Raw genomic sequence first — 11,294 nt, 5'->3', positions numbered from 1 at the left:
AAAAAAAAAAAAAGTTTAACATATTGTTTTGGAAATGGTAGAAAGTGCTAATTCCCACTAATGTTAGCTGGAAGATAAACTGATTCAATAAGACGGCCGATCAGGAAACTCTCTAAGACTCAAGTTGGAGTGTTAGAAAGCAGACGTTCTTTAATAGCAGTGCTGGATGCATGGAGGTAATCCTTCTATCATGCATGGCTTATATGAAAGATCTTCAGTTTATATACATAACTTGTGCTCCATATGCAGAAGTTTTCCAAGAGGTATGTTATGTATGCGGGAGTTTCTCAGAGTTGTGTTATTTATGCAAGTTTCCCAGAAGTATGGTGTATAATTCTATGATTCTGTGATTCTGTGAACAGTGGCTTCTATTTTCAACACTGGCAAATATCTACTTACTAAGAAACTCTTAAGATACAAAAACAAAAGGAAACAAGACAAGGAAGCAAGACAAACAGACACAGATATTCAGTGACTGATTCCGAGCAGCACCTCGTATTTCATTGGTACAAAGACTCAGCAAGTCTTCCTTGGTTGAGAGACACAGCTCCTTCTGTTATCTAAACAAATTGCAGGGCAGGGGTTTCCATCAACGAATGCTAGCAAGATAATAATACTGTTACCACTTGCATCACCACAAGGGCTCAAGGAGCCTACACCAAACAGGTCTGATGCAGAAACCAGTTTGCTACAGCGGTAGGAAATGTAAGAAAGTGGCTATGTGAAAACAGAGAAAAGAGCAACAGATGTAAAAAGAAAAAGGAACAAAGATTATAAAAAAGAAACACTATGAAAATACACATTTAGGACAGTTTTTTTTAGAAAATGTATCTCCACTTCAACGAGGGTTTGGGTATATGCAAACATGAACTTTTATGTCCATAGGTATAGGAATACAATCATGGTGCCATAACAGTTATTTATTATCTTGATTAATTATCTATATTACTCCTATCATGTAACAGTGTATGATCACAGCATCTTAGTGAGACAAAAGTTATATTTTCTGGGAAGCTTCTGCTTCCTACCACTTCATGGAATCATAGAATCACAGAATTGCATGAGGTGGAAGGGATCCTTAAAGGCCACCTAGTCCAACTCCTCTACGAAGAACAGGGACACTTACAGCTAGACCAGGTACAGAGGTACCCCATCCCAATTGACCTTGAGTGTCTCCAATGACAGGGTATCCACCACTTCTCTGGGCAACCCGTTCCACTGCTTCATGACACTCACTGTAAAAGACTTTTTACAATCTAAATTTCCCCTTTTAGTTTGAAACCATTTCCCTTATCCCATCACCACAGACCCTGCTAAAGTCTGTCCCCATCTCTCCTGTATCTCCCCTGTAGCTACTGACAGGCCACTCTCAGGCCTCTCCAGAACCTTCTCTTCTCCAGACTGAACAACCCCAGCTCTCTCAGTCTGAACTTGTGAAAAGCCCAGACTCAGACATTGTTTGGTTGTCATTTATTAGCTCAACATTAAACCAAGCTATGTTCTCTATAATGTTTATTTATATATACTAAACTGCTCTTGCTCTGGAGACCCACAGTCATGGTATTCCCAAAACAGGAAGTTCTGGTTTCACCAGTAAATAGATACACAACCTGCATGGAATGAAAACTTAGTGTTATGCCAAAGAGGCTGCTTCAGCATTGCAAATTAGGACATCTCAAAATCCATTGCTCTGTAAAAGCTCTTCTGTGCTACAGTATATAGCACAGAGTTTCCTCAGATGTTCTTCTTTTTTATGTTTGTTTGGTTTTTTTTTTGTTGTTGTTGTTTTGTTTTGTTTTTTCCCCCAACAAAATCTAAACCAAAGAGTTGTTATTTCTCTGAATTGTTATCACCTAAATTGTTCCTCTTTATTTCAGTGAACTACAAAAGATAACCTTCCTCTCCTCAGGAAAAGGTTTTCACAGTTGCAAGCAATTACAACTGCAAAACTTAATGGACACACATAATCCTTTCCTTTCTTACAACTCACCTCGGAGGGATGGAATGTCTAAAGGAATACAAGTCTCAGCTGGCCTGCAGGCAGAAGACCAATTACCTCCTTGTAGTTACAACCCACATCTGCAGAGCACAGAGTGAGCTCCTTGGAGAGCAGATCACTGGGACAGGATAAGGAGCTGTACCTGTTAGCTTATAAAAACACATATAGCATTTATAGGAAGTGTATACAAGATAGCTGAAAGTAATCTATTATAGAAAGATAATGAGAGAATTTCCATTAGGAAATTATTTTGGTTATAACTTAATTAGATGTTGAAGGGCAGTCTATGGGGTTTGCCTATGCTGTGTAAACATCTGTAGCAGCATTTAATGCATTTGTTAGCTGCATTCCCTGGTCCACTTCATGTTCCCCAGTTCTGCTGCACTCCAGATGCTGAAGGATAAAACGTTTATTCTAGCCAAGCTCAGCCTTATCAAAGTCTGCTGTTTGCTGCCCCATGCTCATAAGCACGTATGAACTGATTGTGGGCTTCTTGGTAAAGGCTAGAAAGAAGTAGAAAATAAACAATGGACAGGCCAAATAAGGACAGAAAGTCTCTAATCAGATCAGTGAGATCACAGTGAAAACACACACAGATGCACACATACAGAGGGATTCTCACATCCATCTGTTCATACCCACCTATGTTACTCATTAGAACACACTGATAAGAGGTTTTTTCCTGTTAATACTGTGGAAGGAAGGTTTGGAGCAATCTGAGAAGGATCCTTAGAGCAACTTTTCTGGGCTGGCATATGCTGCAGACATTTGCGAAGACAAAGGAAAAAAACATGATTCATTTTCATAAATTATTGAACCAATACCAACTTTCTGCATCCAGAAATAAGTAGGACTTTGGTAACTGCTGTACCATGCACTACACAGGAGGTGATTGAAAAGCTATGTGCCAGTCGGTACCTCAAATGTTTATTCATGAGAGAGAGAGGTAATAAGGAAGCATGAACACTCATACAGACCTACAAAGTGTTTGCCAGCAGCTTACTTCCTGTTAGAGGTTTATCATTTGTTGCTAGCTTGCTTTGCAAGAGTCCTGCGTGCTTTTTATACTAAAGTTGACACTGAATCTCAGAATTTCAGTACACACTCTGAGCACTCTGGTCCTGTGTGTGTTGAGTGGGTGGCCAAGCCAGAACTCCCAGCTCCTGTTTGTATATTGCTTTCTTACTCATCTTAAACCACAGGTTTGAAGACTACGTCAGGGAAGTTTTCTTCTCCCCTGCCAAACACAGTACATATCTGAGTAATTCATTCATATGCAGATGCAGAAAAGAGTGCCACACAGGACAAGCCTGAAGGGAAAAATGAGCAGGAGATTTAAGAAGAAATAACAAATTTTAGAGAATATTTGAAGAATTATCAGTAGTTTTGGTCAGACTCTGCCTTGACTTCTCTGCATAACTTTCATTAGCACTTCCATTCAGATTATTTTGCAAACATGAACTGATCAGTTCCAATATTTCACTACACATTTAGTGACTAGAGGTCACTAAAAACTGAGGAAATGTTCATCCGAAAGTTTACATATTCAAGAAACAACAGAGAGTTTTAAAGCTTCCCCCTACTCTCCCTAAAGAAGTCAATATGGTTGCAGAGAAAATAATCAAAAATACAGTATTCTGTAACACAGCAGTTTCAGCAGATGTTTTCTGTCAAGTTTACTGGCAGATCATGCAAATCCTTCAATTTGCATATAATTCATGCCAAGCTCAGAGCCTTTCTTCAACTCAAAATGTAACTAACACTCAATTTACATTATTTAAATGGCTTTGTCATAACAGAACCCACACAAAACTCTCTTCCTCGTACTTTTAAACTTTTTTTTCCCAGGGATATGTGCATCTGTGATGCTATTGTCTCTTCTTTGTGGTACCAATATAGGCTGGTTTAGCAATAGGGATCAGTATACTAGTTTAAGGACCAGTATATTAGTTTAGCAAAAGGCAGCAGCGAGTGCTAGTTCTAAAACTTTCCAGCTTAGCTTTGCTTGGTGTGTGAGCAGCCTTATTTTGTCAACAATCCTTTTTCACTGGAGTACTGGAATCACAGTAGACTATTTTTATCTTTGCATCCCCAGGTGCAAGGACTTTTTCCTTGGATTTCACATATATTGTTTTGGGTTATAGTGCATCAAGATAGAAAGTTGGTCATTGTGACATAACAAGCAATGGAAATACAATAAACTGGGGAAAACCAGCAGAAGGTTGGCCAAAAGTCTCCAAAGTGAAGCTGATGATGGAAAAATGAGGAAGAAGTAAGTGGTCTAAGACCACCAGAGTCCCCCACCACATATGCCCATTGGTATATATTAATGAGTCCTTGGAAAAGACTGAACATGTATGCCAGTGTATTGCACATGTACATCTTGACTGTTTAAATCCATATTGTGAGGAATAAAAGAATGTCAGCTTCCTAATACCACACTGGAGTTAGAGAGCTTTCTTCCTGGATTTCAGATGACAGTACCACTCATGTTTTGGTCTCACATTTGGTTAATTCCTGTATCCATGGCAGAGAACAGCATAAATTTACATCTTTGTACAGTTATAGCAGGGGCCAGTAATAAAAACAATACTGCTTCTACTGTATCTCATTTAAGAATGATGAATTCAACACATACAAAATTGTTTTGGCTGCATTTAGGACCTCAGAAGTTAGTATTTCCTTAGTTACATATCTAGGAAGGAGATAAGGCCTCAAGCATGCTATTATTGCATTAGCCCGGATCTTAAACTAGAGGTCATCTTAGATAATCTGCATTTTTCAAAGCAATAAAAGTTAAAATGGAAAAACACTGGCAGAAGCAAAAACAACAAAATTCAAAAAGATTAAAAAGAAAACTGTTCAGATCTTATCTGTAATTTGCAAGCAAGTCCACACCAGCTCTCCCCTGCCCTTGCTTTTCACCCCACAGTATAAGTGGTCCCACGTATCCCTCGCAATCCCCAGCCTTCCCTGCTGCCCTCTCCAACCTCCCTCTGCTTGGGCCTCCCTACAGCACCCCGTCCTCCAGCCCTGCCATCAGTCCCGGAAGACACTGTTGCCTTCACAAAGTAGCTCTGCTCCCAAAGCATTGTTCACAAACATTTTGTTTACCTCTTTATTTATTTATTATCAGTTTAGCGAGGAAACAAATATTTCATCAGCTTAAGTTTTTGTATTGTCCAGTGTCCCGAGCAATGTAGCTGGAGAATCATGGTCTACCAGTTGAGCACTACTGATGCTGTCATACAACAAAACAGAGTCATTGGATACTTAAGTTTTTTAGAAAAGCACTGGTTTGCCACAGAGGTCATTCTCAACAGTTGAAAACAAGGAGAACCCAGTGTTTATGTAGAAAATATGCCTGTCACAAGAGCTGCAAGGACGCGGGAGGCATTTCTTTTGGGGTACAGGAAAGACAATTTCTCCAGAAATACGAAGTTTGCTCTGAAAGTAATACCTCCTACTTTATTATTTTGTCTCACAACATCAGAGGCAAATATTGGTGATTGGAGCAGCAGAGGTTGAACCTTCCCACCAATATTACATTTTGTTGCCATGTGACAGATGGCAGCAGAGGGATGATCTGACAAAATGGTGTCTGGCATGAAAATGCATATGAAGCAAAGGTGTGTCACTGAATTCCTTCATGCAGAAGTAATAGCACCCACTGACACTCATCAATGCTTGCTGAATGTCTGTGTTGACCAATCAGTGGGTGTGGGCATAGTAAAGTGGAGGGTGATGAAATACTGTGAAATGGGGTCACTTCCGCTGGTGTTCTTGTTATTCACTGTGCAAAAATGCATAGCTACACTTGGTGACTGTTGAAAAACAGTGCTTCATAGCTGAGAACTGTCTCTATCAAACAGTGTTATTGGGAGCTTTGTATCTGTTGTAGTTTCCATGGAAATATATAGGAGGCATTACTTGTGGATCAACTTATAGACTTTTAGGAAACCCTTTTCTTGTAATTTTCAGAGCAACCTGGTGGCAAGAGTGAGACTCCAGCCAGGACCAAGGAGCAGCAAAGAGAAACACGTTGAAATGTGACACAGGACTTAGATGGGAGAAGCAGCAGTCACTTTACACCAGAGAGTACTTAGGGTGTGACTACGCAGCACTGGCACCTCTCCCTTAACTTCTACTTGCAGACAGTGCTTCTCAGTAATACACAACTCACTGAAATCTTCTGCTTGGCTTTCAGAATGAGTTTTGAATCACTGACCATGATTTTCTTTTTAAACTTGTACAGTAAAGCTCCTAATTACGGGCATTTCACAGAAGGCTGTAGCATGAAGGCTCACATGCATCATGCTATTACTGCAAGACAGCAATCAGAAGCAAGATCTGCAGACATTTCCCACTACCCAAGCTGGGAGCATTGTTGGTTGCACTTGAGCCCCAGTATTCCAAGTCTCACAGCCCACAGTTACCACTAGCTGATGACTGGATGGATGGATTTGCACCATGGGTCCAGAAACCTGAGAGTTCTAAGATCTTCAGCACCAGCATCTTTGATTAAGCTGATGGCTTCTTAGTGGCACAATTGTTTCAATTTGTGTTGTACCTTCCCCTCCACTGCCTGTTCTCCTTCATAAAGAGAATAAAATTTGTAAGGACAAGCCAAGTTAAATAGGTGTATCTGCTACTACTATAGGGCCTTCAGCTGCTTCAATGAGAGCACTGTTTTCACATGTAAACCATCATCATTAGTGCTAATTAATGCAAGGCCCAATGGTCAAAATGAGCAAGCTTCACTCCTACTTGTATTTAGCTGTTTTTTCTTCAGTTGATTCTACAACTTTACCTGAGGACTCGATCAAATGTAGCCTGCCTCCTGCATAGAACAGACCATGAGAAACTGAAGTAATTCCCACAGCAAGCCTTCAATTATAGCTGAACTAGCAATATTTTCAAATGACACGGGATCAAACATAATCCTAGGTAATTTTTACCAAAGGCAAATTCCCTTGCTGAGAAAGAGTAATAATTTGAATTTTATTGCTAATACCTGGCATCATGTTCCAGCCACTGGATCTTCTAGATGAAGCAATACTGCAGTAGCTGATTTGTTCACTTTCTGCATTTATGGCCTAAGATCAAGTTACTTTTTGCCTGGGGCCAGAAAAAGACAGATATCTCAATCTCTCAGAAGCACTGACATATAACTTCTTTTGGCTGCCTTCCCTTCCCTGTGGGTGTTGTTTTACTTTTATCTGGTCAAGTCACTTATCTATAACTCAATTTTTATTAAACATTCAGCACATTGTTCATCTGCATCAGTGAGGTCAGTCAACTGCAACAAGGAGACATATATGGCTTTTTTTTCTGCAGATATCACAAAAATGAAGAACGTGATCAAACAGTTGATCACAACAGATTCAGTAGAAAATACCTCATCTACAGCGATTTTCCAGGAGCTTTTACCCAGCAAACAGAGGGAAAGAGAGCAAATCCGCTATTAGAAAAACTTCAAGACTGGTTTGTTGTGAAACAATTGTTATCACCCAGGGCAGGATTCAGCAGCTACACAATACCCTAGCCCCCATTTTGGCATTCCAGCCTTCAAACACACCTTCTTCCCAACCCTGAAGACAATAGAAGCTGTTGTGAATCCTTCCCTTTGAGAGGCCAGAGCTGAATTTCTTTCTGACTCCTTGCAAAACCTGTCAAACCTTAACTGTTCAAACTGAGTACGCACAGTAGGCACCTCCCTCATTGCTATGCCGCAGCTGGATGGGCAGATGTGATCTTTTCAACCATGTTGCCAGCAAATGCAGCTTCGTCCAATGAGCTCAATCAACAACAGTTAATTGCTTCCAAAAGGAGATCCTCTCCCCTGTCCTTTACAGTCCAGTAGTCACAACACCACTGTCTGGAGCAGAGGGTTCAGATCATATCCCTGCCTCATCACAAGCTGCACTGAAGGAGAAGGCACCAGGCACCAGGTAGATGCATGATCTCCTGCTGGTAGAGTGCAACACCTTTCTTTAATGCACTTCAAACATCCACTTTCTGCAGGCAGCTCTCACTGGTCATCTGAAGGGAACATCTTTGCACAGGAATGTCTTCTTGTTTCTGAAGGGAACATCTCTGTTGTATTTATCTGCTACAACAGCCTTTAAGTGCTAATGGTACTGCCCAAAGCATTATTTCTAGAGCTGCAGACTCTTCCATCTCTTCCTTCCCATTGCCCATTGGCCACAATGAGCAGTGCCTCAGCAGAAGTGAGAGCACAGGCTCTGAAGACCTGAGGAAGAAAAGGTGCAGTGGTGTCAGATGGGGAAGGAGGCACAGTGCCAGCAGCACCTCTGTGATGTGTAATTTGCCCAGCAACCAAAAGTAACTCCTTTCACACAGACTGAAACAAATCTTGCCAGGTAACTGCTCTGGGTAAGTTTATATTAATAATTTCACATTTTGCAATTTGGATTTATGATGTGCCTAGAGTTGCTGAAACTGGATATAAAACTTTCCACCTGATGACCAGAGAGAAGCAAAATTCTGCAACTACTTTATTTTAGGATGACTCATTTTTTCATATCTTCAGCTCTTTGTGGCTTTATGAATATAGAATCAGAGTTGGCTGCCATAATTTCAGGTAAGGACAAGGCATTTAGTACAAGACCTACCGTGTCTATTCCCAAAGTGTACAGAGATTTTGAATTTATCTTCATTTAAGAAAGCTGCAAGAGAGAACTTCAAGATTACAAACTTACTCCAATGAGTTCAACAGAGATAATACAATTAGCTGGCTGGTTTTGAGAACTGTAATCCTGATAGGCTCTAAGGAAGTGAAAGAGGAAGTTGTTTGCTCTGCTGGCTGAGCGAGCTGACTCCTGCTCCAGCTTGGTTTGTTGAGAGGCAGCCCCATCCTTGAGTGGATGTGTTGTTTTTGCTGACAGCGAGATGCTTTTCTGTTTATTTCCCTAGGTTTTTGTTTTGTTTTTGTTTTTGTTTTTTTCTGTCTTACCTCAAAGCTGGAAACTGAGGCCTGGCAAAATAATGAACTATCTAAACTTCATGGTTTTGCACAGTATATCTCTATTTTGCCAAAAAAGGGATGAAGCTTTATCAAGTGCTGGTATTCACATTCTAGTTAAGCAAAAGCTTGAAAATAAGAATTTGTTTTTTTCTTTCCTTAAAAAAAAAACAAACAAAAAAACAAACAAACAAAAACAACAAATGCAGCAGCCAGAGAAGAACTCTCCAACTGGCTTCATATGATAATAGCTGTGTGCATTTTATTTTTATTCTGTCCCCAAAACACCAATTTCTTGAATTTCCTGAATTTTCTAAACTTTTCTTCCCATTCTCTAATGATGTACATGGTTGTGCTTCTTTGGATGCATCTTATTGATACAGGCTTTTAATACATATCTCTGCCTCTACCAAGCAGAATATGGAGAAAGAGAAAGAGGTTGCTTGGCATAGGAATAAAGGATTATTTTTCTTTAAAAGACAAAGAGAATAAAATTTGGGTAATCTCTGTGATGGAAGCTCCTAAGTTTTGTACCAGTTCAGGCCCAGAGTAGCTGAGCATATGCACATGTCCCATCAAAGCCCATTAAATGGAAATTCAGCCATTCCATGCATTGATTGTATTAGGAGCCCTTGCAGCTGTTGTTGGAAGAAAAGCAAGGTCTGAACTCCAGAGCAGCTCAGAAGAATTGAGAGGAAAAATTTAGTTGATATGGGTACCTTGAGGACACAAAGGACCTGGGACTGCATTACTAATAGATAAGAAGGAACCACAGGAAACATGGGACTATTATAAATCTTAGAGAAAATAAAAACAGGATGCCATCAATTCTGCCATTTTGGACTTCTTGCTGGAAGAGTACTTCTACTTTTCTGCTAAGTTTTGTCTATAGCTAATATTTGTCTGTCAGAGAAAGATGCAGATCTGCCTATGTTATTGTTATTCATAGAATCAGAGAATCACAGAGTGGTTCATGTTAGAAGGAACCTCTGGGTCCATCTGGTCCAACCACTGCTCAAGCAGAAACACCCAGATCAGGGTGTCCTGGCTCATGACTAGGAAGCTTCTGAAAATCTCCAAGGAAAAGAATCCATAGCCTCTAAGCAGCCTTTGCCAGTGCTCCAACACCCACATAGCATACAAGTGCTGCCTGGTGTTCAGGGGGAACCTCCCGTGTTCCAGTTTGTGTTGTCCTGTCACTGGGCAGTGTTTTATTTGCACTCTCTCTTTAGGTATTTTTCGACGTTGAGGCTCCCCCTGAGCCTCCTTTTCTGCAAGCTGAGCAGTCATACATCTCTCAGCCTTTCCTCATAGGAGAGATGCTCCTGTCCCATCATCATCTTGATAGACCTCCACTGGACTCTTTCTGCTTGACTAGGTCTTTCTTGTACAGGAAGGCCTTGGTTCCCACAGCCATCAACATTTTAGTGCTAAAATATATGCAAGTAGTCATTCCAACTGTATGATTTCCAGTCCCTGCTAGCTTTGTGAAGAAATGGTGCCTTTAACCCTTATTGTCAGTGATGCAGTTCTGATTTCCCAGCTGCTCTGCTGTGGTGGTAGTAATGTCACCTGCAGAATCTCAGCGTATTCTCTATTCTCTTTCTCATCGCCCTGGGTAAAGCTTAGACTTGCCATCCTTTCAGTCTCAGAGAACAAATTCAAGCAGTAAAGAAGTGCTCAGCAATAGGAATTTTAATTAAATCACAACAAAGTCTCTTAACTGTAGCGCAGAGAAGAGACTTTTAAATAAACTTGAATGTGTTACAGCTAACACTCGAGATGCAAGGTAGAAGTCAGTCACATATTTTTCACATTAGCACTTGACTAACTAGTCAAGCTGCAGTACATTTTCACTATTTTTCCAAGTACTTATTTCTTACAGGAATAGAAGCTGACACAAGCTCTGAGCATTTTCTCTTAAATGATTTCCACTTTCAAAATGCACTTAGCACAAGTCTTGCTTATCTTTATCAGAGATGGTAGCAGCAACTTATGCTATAGCTACTTCCACTTAAGCCATTCTTTGTTAAGACACGTATGTGGCAGTTCTGTAGCAAGGAAACATATTTTCCCCATCTTCCTTTCCAAAACGCCTTCTAGCTCCTTTCTATCTATGAAATTTTCCCAAATGCTGCATGGTACTTACTTTCCCCCTATTCTAAAAAGGATTGCTGCTCTAAGGATTAGTATAGTTTAGCCATGGGAAACTCAAGAAGCCTGGTAGTCTTGGAAAGAAAGGGAGCAGAATAGCGCACAGCTATTGGTTTGAAAGACCAAATAGTGCTGGGGTATTTCCAGAGAAGATTT

Source organism: Meleagris gallopavo, chromosome Z (assembly GCF_000146605.3).
Source record: "Meleagris gallopavo isolate NT-WF06-2002-E0010 breed Aviagen turkey brand Nicholas breeding stock chromosome Z, Turkey_5.1, whole genome shotgun sequence".
Classification (NCBI taxonomy): Eukaryota; Metazoa; Chordata; class Aves; order Galliformes; family Phasianidae; genus Meleagris; species Meleagris gallopavo.
Note: the sequence above shows the minus strand (reverse complement) of the source record.